This window comes from Panicum hallii, chromosome 3 (assembly GCF_002211085.1).
Source record: "Panicum hallii strain FIL2 chromosome 3, PHallii_v3.1, whole genome shotgun sequence".
In the NCBI taxonomy this organism is placed as follows: domain Eukaryota; kingdom Viridiplantae; phylum Streptophyta; class Magnoliopsida; order Poales; family Poaceae; genus Panicum; species Panicum hallii.
The window spans coordinates 29,712,456-29,725,622 of NC_038044.1; positions in this window are offsets into that span (position 1 = coordinate 29,712,456).

Here is a 13,167-nt window from a genome sequence, read left to right on the forward strand (position 1 = left end):
ATATCCTATATATATATATATTCTTTGGGTTGCATTTTTGGTTAGTTGTGCTAGGTTGCTGCGCTATAACACACTTGGTCCTTTTTAATTAAATTTGGTTGATGGTCTTATGCAACTTAATTCTGAGAGTGACCCTCTGTGCTGTGTGCTTGAGTGGCTCGCGTCTTCTTAAAAGATGTTTTTGATAGAAATATGGCTTAGGGGGCCAGCACGGTGCTTAGTGCTTGGTTGGCCACTCTCCATAAGGACCGGTTCATAGAGCGACAACCTGGGACAACCGCGCAACCACAAGACTGGAATGGGACGGTCTTGACTTACTAATTAGGTCGTGTTGGTTCGGGAGTAACTTACCTGCGTGGGCAACAGGGGTGGTAAGCGTCAATGGTCCCTGCTCCTCCGACTTGGTCTGTGCTGTGTGTCTTGTACCCCCGGAGGTGGGCCCCATCGTTGCTGATCCAGAAACCTTAGCGGTTACACCTTACCAACGTGATCCTTTGTAACGGTCTCGTAGTGTGCTTGCTAGCCATCTCACCTAAGGAAGTGTGATGAACCACTAGCGTAGCTCACGACTTGTGGGTAAAATTGTGCAACCTCTCGAGAGTGTAAAACTGATATATCAGCTGTGCTCACAGTCATGAGCGGCCCAGATCCTCCTCTTGATTAGTGGGTTTATCAACCTTTGATTAGGGAGATGCCCCGGGTGGTTTTGGTTTGGATGGTTTCTCAGTAGTTCTTAATTAATATTGATTAATTTCTTATGCAATTCGGGTTTATGGTAATTCATCCACTGTAGTAAATAGTTTTAATAAAATTTGCCAAGACTAAAAGCTAATGCAGTTGAGTCAGCCAACCTAGAGCCTCATAGTTTGTGTTATACTTGTTGAGTACTAGTTTGTACTCACACTTGCCTCTCTACTCTTCTGTTCTATTTCGGATATCTTCGACTGCTGCTCAGTGCCCGGCAACGTGGAGGACTACATCAGCGGCTTCGACGACTTCTAGGCGTTTGTCTCCCAGTCGACGTCCCTGTGGCACCCTACTCTTCATGTACTTTATTCTACGCTTCCGCAACTCTTGAACCGATTCTTGATTCGGTTGTAATAAAATAACTCATTTACGGTTTATGTTATTGTCATTCGTGATATGTGTTGTGATATCTTGATGATTCTGTTGTATATATGCGTGACTTGGTCCTGGCGCATATATGATTGCTTGATTTATGTTCTTTATAAATCGGGTGTGAAAGTTCCGCAGGCTAGGGTGCCGGAGGGTGGTGGGGAAGTAGTCGAAGAGTTCCTGCTAGCTGGTGTGGTGCTTCTGGTGACCTCGGTCGGGGTGGAGAGGCCTTGTACCGGCGCTGCGGGGAGTGGTGCTAGGATGCGGGAAAATGAAATTGGAGGGGCTGAGGAGCACCAGCGGGTCACGGCGGAGCTCTGGTTGCACTGGATCGGGGTTCGGGGGTGGTGTGGGCGGCTGTCGACGATGGCCAGGGACGGCGGCGGAGGTCGGGTGAAGGGAGGTGATCGGAGTAGGAGAAATTGAGTCAAATGTGTGTGTGCAAACGCAAGGGAAGTGTGCTAGGAGTTCCAAGATGTGCTCAGGGTCTCGAAGGAGATGTGGTCATGCGGAAACAGGAGCTGGCACGCCGGTGGCGCGCGTGGCGGCACGGCGAAGCTCGGACAGCAGCAGTGCGACGTGGGGAACGCGGGTGCGAGACAGCACAAGGTCGGGAGGGCGGCGGCAAGGCAGGGGAGTGACGCGTGGGATCGTCGGGAAGTAGGAGGTGGTACTGATCGTCTTGCAGCGACGGTGAGCGGCAGCGAGGAGCAGCTCGGGCAGACAGCAGGCGGCGTGGCGAGGCGAGGAGAAGCCAGCGCGAGGCCGGGAAGCGGCGGGGCAGGTGTTGGGGCGGCACGTGGCCTGCCTCACGGCGGCTCTGGAGCGGGGAGGTGCACGGCACATGGCAGGCAGAGCGGCGGCGGCAGTCGAGCAGAGGAACAGAGGAGAGGGAGAGAGAGGTAGACGAAGGAGGATCCAGTTGCAAATTGCAGAAAGTACAGGGACCCCACTGTAATGCTCAAGTAACTTTCAAACTAGAGCTCAAATCAAGATGGGCCCAAAAGCAAAAGTGTAGGGTTTTTCAAAATCTTCAACTTTGCTTTAAGGTTCATCTGCAGAAGAGCAACAGATTTGAAATTACTATACAACTTAGCAAAGTTTCTAAACTTTATATAAATCCTATTTAAAAACTACACTACATATACATCCAATGTGTAGTTTCACCTATATTTGCGATTTAAACACAAGTTTTTGACTTTTGCCAAAACAACCTTTATGTATTTGAATCCCACTTCCCTTTCTCATCTATTTAATGCTAAAGGGCCTTTATTAATTTATAATTATATAAAACAACCCTTTTTCCTCATCATTTAAATTTTTAAGCATACTCTCTCCACATTTTGCACACAATTCCAAACTAAAATCTAGTCTGTGACAATACTAATTACCTGAGTGTCACAATGGTCCAACATACTTGACCACTATTTTTCCATTGTGGTCCATTATCACCATATAATCTGTAGTGTAGCTTGGTGATGGCTCATGCTTAGGGACCTTAACCTTGATGGGAGCTTCAACTTTGTTCTTGACTTCACATTGTGAAATGTTCATCAAATCTTCAAGGTTTGCTCCTTTTGTGAACATGACACATTCCTTACCTTTGACCACCTTCCGGTCATTTACCTTTTCTCCCTTATAATGTCCAAGCCCATCATTTTTGTTAGGATATCTTCCATCCTTGTAGCTAACCTTGGGCTTGGGCTTGACATTGCCTTCATATCTATGCTTCACTAACTTGTTCATTCTTTCAAGTTTGACATCCTTTTCTTGGATCAACTTCTCTAACTTTGCCATGTTAGTAACACAAGTTTGAACATCAATCTTATAGCATTTTGAGCAACCTTCACTTGTGAAGATATTGGAGTCAAGAGTTGCTTTAGAATTGGTTTTGGTGCTTTCCCAAAGAGCATTATAGCTAACTTCAAGACCATTGTACTTGGTTGTTAAGCATGAGAAACTTTCTTGAAGTTCACTGTGAGTGGCCTTTAGGGAAGCTAGAGATTCATTTATCAAAGTATTCTCCTTTGACATCCTCTCATTTGAATCATTAACTAGAGATAAATAAATAGCTAATTTTTCAACCATCATCTTTTCTTCGACAAGAGCTTTCTCTGAGGCAAGTTTTCTCTCCTTTTCAAGAATGAGTAGGTATTCTTGCCTATCAAGACACTCTCTCTTTTTCTCTAATTTCTCCATAAACTTTTTAATTTTTTTGAAACCTTCCTTTCCAAATTCTTTTAACATGTAAGCTTTATGTTGTTCTTCCTCATCTTCCAAATCATTTTGTGCATTATCAAATGTGGAAGAAGGCTGGGAAGAAGAGGTGGATAATTCTTGTACCTTGTTGTTTCTTGCCATGAGGCAAAAAGGAGTGTCATCTTCATCATCGGAGATGTCGTTGAAGAGCTTTCTTGTTGCATGGCTAGAGTTGCCATCCCTTCTTGGTCGAAATCTTCATGACTAGATTTCCACTCTTGACCAACATGACCATGACCCTAATATTTCTTCTTGTAGTCCTTGCTCTTCTCCTTGTATCTCTTCTCCTCCTTTTCTTTGTTCTTCAATTATGGGCAATCGGCAATGTAGTTGTCAGACCCGGGGCTACGGGGCTGTGTACATAACGTAGTTTAAATAGGGTTAAGAGATAAAGTCCATCTTATCTCTTATTTATGTTATTTTCTACTCGTTTGAGTAGGAGATAAAGCTTAGTCGGTATAGAAGGAAACTACCCGCGTTATACCGGGTACGATTCCTTGGCTAGTATTGACTAGATCCGTGTAACACTGACCTCCTAGATATATAAGGGGGGCACGGACCCATTCAAAACAAAACACAGACAGCTAGCGCGCCAGGTTGGGGAGCGCATCGAAGATCCACCGGCGAACTTGATGGCATCTTTCCAGTTCTCCAGGTCAGTACCTTCTCAGGGTACAACATTTGTTTTTGGCTCGTGGGTCTGCGTCACAGATGATGCAGGCAGATTCCGTCAATTCCATGTCGACATGAAGCTGAAAACCCCCGCGGCGGTTTCTCAAAGCGACCTCGACAAGTTCGTTGATGATCTCGACGATTTGTCAATTCATGGGTCCGCAATGAGGATCGAGGAGGAGTCTGCTTCCGGCGCAACTTTCCTTGGGTTGGACTTGTTCCAATCTAAGGACTCACGTAGTCGATCACGACTCGGCCTACGCGATTTGGCCACTGATCTTCAGGAGGCCAACACCTCCGAGTCCCTCTCCACATTGGAGAAGGACTTGGACTCTTGTCACACCCGATTTACAAGGACATAAACCGAGCAATCATATATGCGCCAGGATCAAGTCACGCATATATAGAACAGAATTATCAAGATATCACAACACATATCACAATTAAAAGCGTATAAATTGTAAATGAATTATTTATTACAACCGAATCAAGAATCGGTTCAAAGAGTGCGGAAGCGTTAAATGAATACATGAAGAACAGGGCGCCATAGGGACGTCGGCTGGGAGACAAACGCCTAGAAATCATCAAGTCCGCTGATGTAGTCCTCCACGTCGCCTGGTACTGAGCAATAGTCGAAGATATCCCAAAGAGAACAGAAGAGTGGAGAAAGCAAGTGTGAGTACACAACTTGTACTCAACAAGTATAACACGAATGATGAGGCTCTATGGTTAGCTGACTCAACTGCATTAGCTTTTAATCTTGGCAAATTTTATTAAAGCTATTTTCTACAAGTGGATGAATTACCATAACCCAAGTTACAGAAATAATTAATTAATATTAATCATCAATTTACTAAGAACCAAGCCAAACCACCAAAGATAAACCCCACTAATCAGAAGGAGGATCTGGGCCGCTCATGACCGTGAGCACGGCTAGTATACCAGTTTTACACTCTCAAGAGGTTGCACAACTTTACCCACAAGTCGTGAGCTACGCTAGTTGTTCATCACACTTCCTTAGGTGAGATCACTAGCGAACACACTACGAGACCGTTACAATGGATCACGTTAGTAAGGTGTAACCGCTAAGGTTTCTGGATCAGCGACGATGGGGCCCACCTCATGGGGGTACAAGCACACAGCACAGACCAAGCCGGAGGAGCAGGGACCATTGTAGCTTACCACCTCTCTTGCCCCGCAGGTAAGTTACTCCCAAACCAAAACGACCTAATTAGCAAGTCAAGACCATCCCATTCCAGTCTTGTGGTTGCGCGGTTGTCCCAGGTTGTCGCTCTATGAACCGGTCCTTATGGAGAGTGGCCAACCAAGCACTAAGCACCGTGCTGGCCCCCTAAACCATGTTTCTAATAAAAATATATTTTAACAAGACGTGAGTCGCTCAAGCACACAGCATAGAGGACCACTCCCAGAATCAAGTTGCATATACCATGAATCAAGTTTAATTAAAAAGGACCATTGTATGTGAGAGCGCAGCACCTAGCACAACTAACCAAAATGCAACCCAAGGTATTATATAAAGGATAAAAGTGGCTAGGACATCCTTATAGGTATACAGTATTAAAATGCAGTATGAAATTGTATTTAAAAGTGATAGGATGTTCATGTTATGCCTACCTTCCTCAAACTCTCCTGGCTGCTGCTCAAACACGTCTGAAGAAGGTGGCTCCTGGTACTCCTCCGATGGCTCAACGTCTACTCAAGATCGAAACGTCCAAGCATGGTCCACATAAGCACATACATGCAAACAAGGGCAAAAGATAAGAAACAGTACAACAATACAATAAAACAGCACACAAAACTAAGCTAAAGCTATTCTACTCGTTACAACGATCGCGTGAGCGCGAAAACCACCTAAAACGGAGCTAAGACGCGAAAACTAGGGCTAAAACAAGCTCTAGGGATTTTTCTGTAAGAAAACAGAAGGTTCTAGGGGTTTCTATGCAAAAACCGAGGACCTAAACCTAATTAAACTATAGGCATAGGGTCTAACACGCTAAAACTTAAGGGTTGGACTGCGGACCCAAAATCTAGAAAGCTCAGGGGCTTCGGTGCAAAGACAAGGGCTCAACAGGAATTACTTTTGAACTGGGTTGGACCGCGGGTTGGTTTCAAGGAAACTCAGGGTCTCTTTAGCAAAATAGCTCGGCTGAACCGGTACTTTCTGATCTGGGCCGTCAGATCTGGATCGGACGGTTCGGACACGTTCCAGTTCGGACGGTCCGATCTGAACGGCGGGGGTCCGGACGGTCCGATCTGGACAGCGAAAACGGACGGTCCGATGTAGACGATGGAATCGGGTCCGTTGGATCTGGATTGGAGGGCCGGGATTGAAGGGGTATGCGATCTAATCTCACGCGTTGATCTCGGATCGGACGGTTAGGGTTAAAAGGGAGCGCTACCGGCGGCGGAACTCACCGGCGACCTTGCTCCGCGGCGGAGCACGGCTCGGGCTTGCCGGAGATCATCGAAATCGATGCTCCGGGGGTCAAATCTACCGGGTATTGGCCTAGGAAGGTTCAGCGCGACACGAGGGATTGACCTAGGGCTAAGACGGGCTCAGGGGTGCTCTGGGCTGCGCGCACGGCGGTGGGGGCGGTCCTGCACGGCGGCGCACACCGGCGTGCGGCGTTTCGGTCTAAGCAAGGGCCAAGATCTACGACATCTAGCACCAAAAGGACCAGGGGGACATGCTGATGCTCACCGAGGGCTTGGATTGACCGAAGAGGCAGCGCAAGGTGATCGGCAGCGAGGTCCGAGCGGCGGGGACGGGCGGCGCTCGTGGGGAAGGTTGATGCAGGGCGTCTCCGGGCTTCTGGATTCCACGGGTCGACTTGTGAAGCTCCTGCGGAGATGCTATGGGGGTCAAGAAGGTCGAGGAACTACCGGCAGCGAGGAATCGAGGTGGCAGAGCAATTTACCGATGGCAACGTCGGCGCAATTCCGGCTGTTGCACGGGCCGCGGTCGCGGGTGGTGAGCTTGGGGAGCTTCCTGGCGGTGAGGCGAAGCTGATGCGGGGGTTGGCAGGGGCGGAGGTGCAACGGGGCGGCGGGTCCGCGACGGAGCAGGAGATGCTGCACGGCGGAGCGAGCGTCCGGCGGTTTAGGGTTTGGGGCTGTGGCTACGAGGTAGAGGATAAGGGTGCAGAGGGTGCGGGGTGGTTTAAAGAGGGAAGCTAGGGATCTCGGGGGGGCGCCCTCGGGGAAAGGTCGGTGAAGATCGCGGCGGGCGTTGCGTGGCCGGTGGTGGGAGGAGGAAGAAGGGGCCGACAGGTGGGGCCAGACTACCAGAGAGAGAGGGCTGCGGGAATGACTGAGAAAAGAAGGAAGGCCGCGGGAATGACTGAGAAAAGAAGAAATGACTGAGAGGTGGAGGCATCAGCATCGGTATCGGCTGGCCGGTACTCTGGTTGTTCTGCCCCTGTTGGCCAGAACTGGTGCCGGTGCTCTTGGTGTTCACCATCTATTTGCAGCAGAGTGAAATTTATAAGAGACAGATATTGTACGATTCCGGAAAGAAAACTCTGACAGGATAAAGTAGAGAGTAAAGAGTGTACGGTTTTACCCCCCAACAGTCTATCTCAATTTTTATTACTTAATTCATGTTTGCATTAAAGTCGATTTGCATGAGCAAGTTTAACTTCTAAACTATGCAATCAACCAAAAATCCAAATCAAACATTTTGCACAATCACAAACACTCAGTATCCACACTTTAGCTGAGTTTATCACACCACTCGACTAAAACAAACAGGCCCTCTAGCATTTTTTTCTTTTGCAGGGCATCCTAGGCTTATGAGGACATACAGAAAATTGCAGTCCAACATCTTTGGAAAAGATCAGACTAATTCTTGGAAAGGACAAGAGAGAGAGCTAGCGAATCGAAGATTAGAACTCAAGGAATAGAAGCGGAAATGAATTTTCGAGCTTTGCGGAAACAAGGCAAGAGAAAAGAAATACCTAAACTCGACCTTTTCTACCTAGGCTTCGTCCTACAGTCGACCTGGCTCTGAGACCAATTCTGTCACACCCGATTTACAAGGACATAAATCGAGCAATCATATATGCACCAGGATCAAGTCACGCATATATACAACAGTAGTATCAAGATATCACAACACATATCACGAATTAAAAGCGTTTGTCTCCCAGCCGACGTCCCTGTGGCGCCCTGTTCTTCATGTATTCATTTAACGCTTCCGCACTCCTTGAACCGATTCTTAATACGTCAGAACCGTACAATATCTGTCTCTTATAAATTTCACTCTGCTGCAAATACTTGGTGAACACCAAGAGCACCGGCACCGGTTCTGGCCAACAGGGGCAGAACAACCAGAGTACCGGCCAGCCGATGCCGATGCCGATGACTCCACCTCTGAGTCATTTCTTCTTTTCTCGCGGTTAGGGTTAAAAGGGAGCGCTACCGGCGGCGGAACTCACCGGCGACCTTATTCCTCTGTGGAGCATGGCTCGGGCTCGCCGGAGTTCATCGAAATCGATGCTCCGGGGGTAAAATCGACCGGGTTTTGGCCTAGGAAGGTTCAGTGCGACACAGGGGATCGACCTAGGGCTAAGGCGGGGCTCAGGGGAGCTCTGGGCTACGCGCACGATGGCGGGTGCGGTCCTGCACGGCGGCGCAAGGACCAAAAGGACCAGGGGGACATCCTGATGCTCACCGAGGGCTTGGATTGACCGGGGAGGCAGCGCAAGGTGATCGGCGGCAAGGTCCGAGCGGCGGGGATGGGCGGCGCTCGTGGGGAAGGTTGATGCAGGGCGTCTCCGGGCTTTTGGACTCCACGGGTTGACTCGTGAAGCTCCTGCGGAGATGCTACGGGGGTCAAGAAGGTCGGGGAACTACCGGCGGCGAGGAATCGAGGTGGCGGAGCAATTTACCGGTGGCAACGTCGGCGCAATTCCGGCTGTTGCACGGGCCCGGGTCACGGGTGGTGAGCTTAGGGAGCTTCCTGGCGGTGAGGCGAAGCTGATGCGGGGGTTGGCAGGGGCGGAGGTGCAACGGGGCGGCGGGTCCGCGGGGGAGCAGGAGATGCTGCACGGCGGAGCGAGCGGCCGGCGGTTTAGTGTTTGGGGCGGCGGCTACGAGGTAGGGGATACGGGTGCAGAGGGCGCGGGGTGGTTTAAAGAGGGAAGCCAGGGATCTCGAGGGGGGGGGGCGCTCGGGGAAAGGCCGGCGAAGATCGCGGCGGGCGTTGCGCGGCCGGTGGAGGGAGGAGGAAGAAGGGGCCGACAGTGGGGCCAGACTACCAGAGAGAGAGGGCTACGAGAATGACTGAGAAAAGAAGGAAGGCCACGGGAATGACTGAGAAAAGAAGAAATGATTGAGAAAAGAAGAAATGACTGAGAAAAGAAGAAATGGCTGAGAAAAGAAGGAATGACTGACCTACTTTCCTGTTTCCTTCCTTTTCTTTTTCAAACCAACTCAAATCTATTTGAATTCAACTCAAATTTGAATTCAACTCCTATGCACTCAACCAAATAAAACTTATGCACCAGCATGAATGCACAAACATGTTGAGCTAAAATAAATTCTAATTCTTTGTGAATTAAATTATAAATAAATGCAAGCTACGCAAAATAAATCCTTAGAAAATTTCTGGAGCCAACTTAAATTCATTATAAGACTTGAAATTTTACATTAGGGTGTTACAACTCTCTACTCCAACTCGGAAAGTCTGAAGCCACCGCACGTCGGGGGGCTTTGGGTTGTTTTGGTACCAACGGTTTGATCATCACCTCCACCCCGGAGGGGCATTTCGTGCATTGGAAGGGCATGAAACTTTCTGATCTACTCGAGGCCGAAGATCGACTTGTGGCACACCTCGAGCCTTTGCCTTTTCAGGAGGGCAGGCTGTTAGCCACCGTGGCAGAGTCGACCGAGCTAGTCGACGTGAGCTCTGAGGAGCTCATCTCATGCCAGGTGCTGATGGCGGAAGAAGGCGAGGACGATGGTGACTTGCCAATCATTGAATTTGATGTGGTATCTGAAGATGAGGCCACAGCCAACACCGGCGACAAGAATGACGCCGATCGTGAGGCACGGAGGACCCGGAACAGAGCTCGTGCAGCCCACCTGTCACACCCGATTTATAAGAACATAAATCGAGCAATCATATATGCGCCAGGATCAAGTCACGCATATATACAACAGATTATCAAGATATCACAACACATGTCATAATTAAAAGCGTATAAATTATAAAATGAATATCTTTATTACAACTGAATCAAGAATCAGTTCAAGGAATGCGGAAGCGTAAAATGAATACATGAAGAGCGGGGCGCCACAGGGACGTCGACTGGGAGACAAACGCCTAGAAGTCGTCGAAGCCGCTGACGTAGTCCTCCACGCTGCCGGGCACTGAGCAGCAGTCGAAGATATCCGAAATGAAATAGAAGAGTGGAGAGGCAAGTGTGAGTACCAACTAGTACTCAACAAGTATAACACAAACTATGAGGCTCTAGGCTAGCTGACTCAACTGCATTAGCTTTTAGTCTTGGCAAATTTTATTAAAGCTAATTACTACAAGTGGATGAATCACCATAACCCAATTGCATAAGAATTTAATCAATCTTAATTAAGAACTACTGAGAACCATCCAAACCAAAACCACTCGGGGAATCCCTAATCAAAGGTTGATAACCCCACTAATCAAAAGGAGGATCTGGGCCGCTCATGACTGTGAGCACAGCTGATATATCAGTTTTACACTCTCGAGAGGTTGCACAACTTTACCCACAAGTCGTGAACTACGCTGGTTGTTCATCACACTTCCTTAGGTGAGATGGCTAGCAAGCACACTACGAGACCGTTACAAAGGACCACGTTGGTAAGGTGTAACCGCTAAGGATTCTGGATCAGCAACGATGGGGCCCACCTCCGGGGGTACAAGACACACAGCACAGACCAAGCCGGAGGAGCAGGGACCATTGAAGCTTACCACCCCTCTTGCCCACGCAGGTAAGTTACTTCCGAACCAAAATGACCTAATTAGTAAGTCAAGACCGTCCCATTCCAGTCTTGTGGTTGCGCGGTTGTCCCAGGTTGTCGCTCTCTGAACCGGTCCTTATGGAGAGTGGCCAACCAAGCACTAAGCACCGTGCTGGCCCCCTAAACCAAGTTTCTAACAAAAACATCTTTTAAGGAGACATGAACCACTCAAGCACACAGCACAGAGGGCCACTCTCAGGATTAAGTTGCATATAACCATTAATCAAATCAATTTAAAAGGACCATAATATGTGAGAGCGCAGCACCTAGCACAACTAACCAAAATGCAACCCAAGGTATAATATACGGGATAAAAGTGGCTAGGAAATCCTTATAGGCATACAGTATTAAAATGTAGTAAAAAGTGATAGGAGGTTCATGTTATACTTGCCTTCCTCGTACTCTCCCGGCTGCTGCTCGAACTGCTCGGAAGATGGCTGCTCCTGGTACTACTCCGGTGGCTCGACGTCTACTCACGATCGTAACAGCAATACATGGGCCACACATGCACTCACATACAAACAATAGCAAAATATAAGAAACAGTACACCAATACAATAGAACAGCACATAAAACTGGCCTAGAACTATCCTACGCGTTACAACGATCGCGTGGATATAAGGAACACCTAAAACGGAGCTAAGACGCGAAAACTACGCTTAAAACAAGTCCCAGGGACCTATTTGCGAGAAAAACTGGACTACAGGGGGTTCTGTGCAAAACCGAGGGGCCTATACGTAAATAAACCCTAGACATAGGGGCTAGCTGGCTAAAAACCCTAGGCTGGACGGCGGGCACTAAATCCCGGAAGCTCAGGGGTCTAAACGAATAAAACTGGACTTAACCGTAATTACTTTTGAACTAAAGAGTACTGAGGTTTGATTTCCCAAAAAGGCAGGGACTTTTTAGCAAAATGAGCGGGCCGAACCGGTATCTTCTGTTCCAGGTCCTTGGATTTGGATCGGGCGGCTGAGATTAGACTCACTAAACGAAGGGGTACGCACGAATAACGTCCCTCGGATCTGGATCCAACGAACGGCATCCAAACTTAAACAGATCTAATCCACATCGCAGATCCTGCATCGGACGGCTCTGATTCCCTCTCACCCCGAACCGGTACGCGCGCCACTCGGCCTTCGGATCTGGATCACACGGTCCAGATCGACGAGTTCCCAATCTAAGCCTAAGCGTCAGTAGCGGATCGAACGGCTCGGGACAAAGGGACGCGAGGTGGCGGCGCTGGGTCGCCGGAGCTCGGCTCCGCAGCGGCGCTTCGCCGGCGCTGGGCAAACGTGACCGTTCGGGCTCCATTTGGAACGAGGTCAGGCCTGGGAGCTAGCGCGCAACACGATGAACACGTCTAGGCGGTCAAGAAAGCGGTTTAGGGTTCGGGTTGGGGTTCTCCACGGCGGGGGCGGCTCGGGTTCGCCGGCGTACCGCGTGAGCGCGGTTCCGGCCACTGGGGTGACCCACTGGCCACGATGTTGGGTGCAAAAGGGAGTGTGGGTCGGGGTGGTGCTCACCTAGGCACGAATCGAACCGAGATGGCCTGCTGGGGCGCGACGGCGGTGCTCGGCGGGGTGGGCGGTGCGGTGCTCGTGGACGGGTCGATGCAGCGATGCCCCAGGCGCCCTGGCACCTCGGTGATGCCCCAGGAGTCGAGGCGACGCTGCTGTGCGGCTCCGGCAGGGCAGGGGTGGGACAGAACGGTGGTCCGCGGCGGAGCAGGGGCGCCGAGCAACTGAGCAAGGCAGCTGCGGAGCTGGGCGTCGGTGTCTGCGGTGGGGACTAGGGTTAGGGTGCAAGGGGGGTTGGAGTTGCTACTTGTAGAGCGGCGGGACCACCTTGGCGTGCGGGCCCGAGAGGAGGAGATCGCCGGGGACCTCGGAGGGGCCGTTGCGCCGGAGAAGAAAGGGGAGAGGGAGAAGAGGGCGCTGACGCGCGGGCCCGGGTAACCAGACAGAGAGGGAAGGGGCCGGCGCTGAGGAAGAGTTGGGCTGGGGATGCGCTGAGCTCGGGCGTGGGAAGGAAAGTGGGCCGGCTTGGCCCACGCGGGGAGAGGAAAGGAGGGAGGGGGAAAAGTCGCTGGGCCTCGGG